We start from the raw sequence: 2,346 nt of genomic DNA, 5'->3' as shown, positions 1-2,346 counted from the left end.
TTTGCATCAAGACAGTGTTGGGTGAGTCTTGCGTTGTATTGCTGACAAAGATAGATGTCTCGCGGATGTCATGATTTTGCTTCGCAGGAGGCCTGCTTATATTAGCCCCCAACTGAAATTTACTTACGAGTTAGTCTTACCATTATGCGCCGCCTAGTGGCGTCGTTGCAAACTATCACGGAAAGACAGCTACCGCGCGCATGCATCTTTCTTAACTGCATGTACATTATTTCTATATCTTTGACAGATAAAATTATATATAATTATATATCTATCTACATATATAAAGACAAATGTCCTGACTGACTGACTCATCAACGCCCAGCCGAAACCCCTGAACCTAGAAACATGAAATTTGGAGAGTGTATTCCTCTCATAACGTAAGCACCCACTAAGAAGGGATTTTTAGAAATTTGAACCCTAAGGGGGTGAATAGGGGTAAGATGTGTTTTCACGACTTTCTCCCTGCTTGGGCCTGATGAGATATCGACTTGGTTTTTGCTTACAAAGGTTACCCGCATACAAGTGTTTAAAAACATAATTCAAGATTTTGCCCTAATCAACCCCTAAAGGGGCAAATCTAAATTCGGGGGTGAATTATAGAATCCTTCGCATACCGTAGCGAAGCACGCGGGTGTATCAAGCTAGTTATATATAATTATATAAATTTATATATTTTAGGATTTACTTATTTAGAAAAATTATATATTCATTTATATAAAAATATATTAATATATATAATTATATAAAATTATATATAATTTTACGTGAGGAATCAGATATAATTTTATATAATTATATAGAATAATATATATTTTATATAATTATATATTTTAATATATATTTATATATAATAATATATAAATATATATGTTGAAATTTTCTGATTTATACAAAATTATGTATGCTTATATATAAATATATATAAATATATATACTTATATATAATTATATAAAATTTTATATAATTTTATATAAGGATCTAGATATAATTATATTAAATTATATAAAAGAATACATATTTATATATAATTATGCATAATTTTATATGTTTTTATATAGTTATATATAATTTTTTTTCCCGGGTATACACACACACACACACATACAGACATACATACATACATACACACGGACATTTTGTACAAAAGTAATTTTTCGATGTTTTAGAACATTCTAAACACGTTGCCAAAAATATCTAAAAAAAAATTTTTTCACGAAAACAAAGCTTCCTCTATGAGGAAGCAATATATATATATATATGGGACGATCCACGTCACTTTTACCCCCCATCTGTCCAAAATTGGTATGGACGGATTTTAATGACCAAGGGCGGAAAATGTTTGTCTTGAAAAGAGCTTTCGAAAGGCGTGTGGCATATATGCGCAATTCAACATGGCGTCATAGTTATGGCTGCTTAAAGGGATAAATTCAAAATTTCAGATCCAACATGGGCAGATAAAACGGTGAAAAGTAACTAAATTCATGTGAAACTCAGTATTTGGGAAATTTTGGGGTCGATGATTACGAATCTGAACGTAAAATTGTGAAATTCAAAATGGCGGATCCAATATTGCGGATGCAAATATGAGAAACGGACGAAAATTCCAGTAAATGATCTGAAAACTCTTATTGGAAGGTTTTTTGGGTCGCTGATCACGAATTTGTAGCTAATTTGTTAAAAAACAACAGACAAACCGTGTTAATTGAAATTCTACTCTTAGCGTTACCCAGAGATGACGGCATGGACGTGGTAGAAATTCATCTCCTTTGGAGTGCTTTATTTCGTGAGTTCCCCTGGCCTCTCACGCTTTGGGGTGCTTTATTTTCGTGAGTTCCCTTGGCCTCTCACGCTTCGGGGTGCTTTATTTTCGTGAGTTCACCTGTACTGTAGAATGTTCAGTGGTTGCTCACTAGCAGAGTACTGATAAGAAATTACAGTACATGAAATACTCTGCTAGTGAGCAACCACTGAATATTCTACAGTACAGGTGAACTCACGAATATAAAGCACCCCGAAGCGTGAGAGGCCAGGGGAACTCACGAAAATAAAGCACCCCGAAGCGTGAGAGGCCAGGGGAACTCACGAAAATAAAGCACTCCAAAGGAGATGAATTTCTACCACGTCCACGCCGTCATCTCTGGGTAACGCTAAGAGTAGAATTTCAATTAACACGGTTTGTCTGTTGTTTTTTAACAAATTAGCTACAAATTCGTGATTAGCGACCCAAAAAAACCTTCCAGTAAGAGTTTTCAGATCATTTACTGGAATTTTCGTCCGTTTCTCATATTTTCATCCGCAATATTGGATCCGCCATTTGAATTTCACAATTTTACGTTCAGATT

This window comes from Temnothorax nylanderi, unplaced genomic scaffold, assembly GCF_030848795.1.
Source record: "Temnothorax nylanderi isolate EJ_2023f unplaced genomic scaffold, tnyl_v1.0 TNYL_tig0899_pilon, whole genome shotgun sequence".
Lineage (NCBI taxonomy): Eukaryota > Metazoa > Arthropoda > Insecta > Hymenoptera > Formicidae > Temnothorax > Temnothorax nylanderi.
This window is presented reverse-complemented; position numbering follows the sequence as displayed.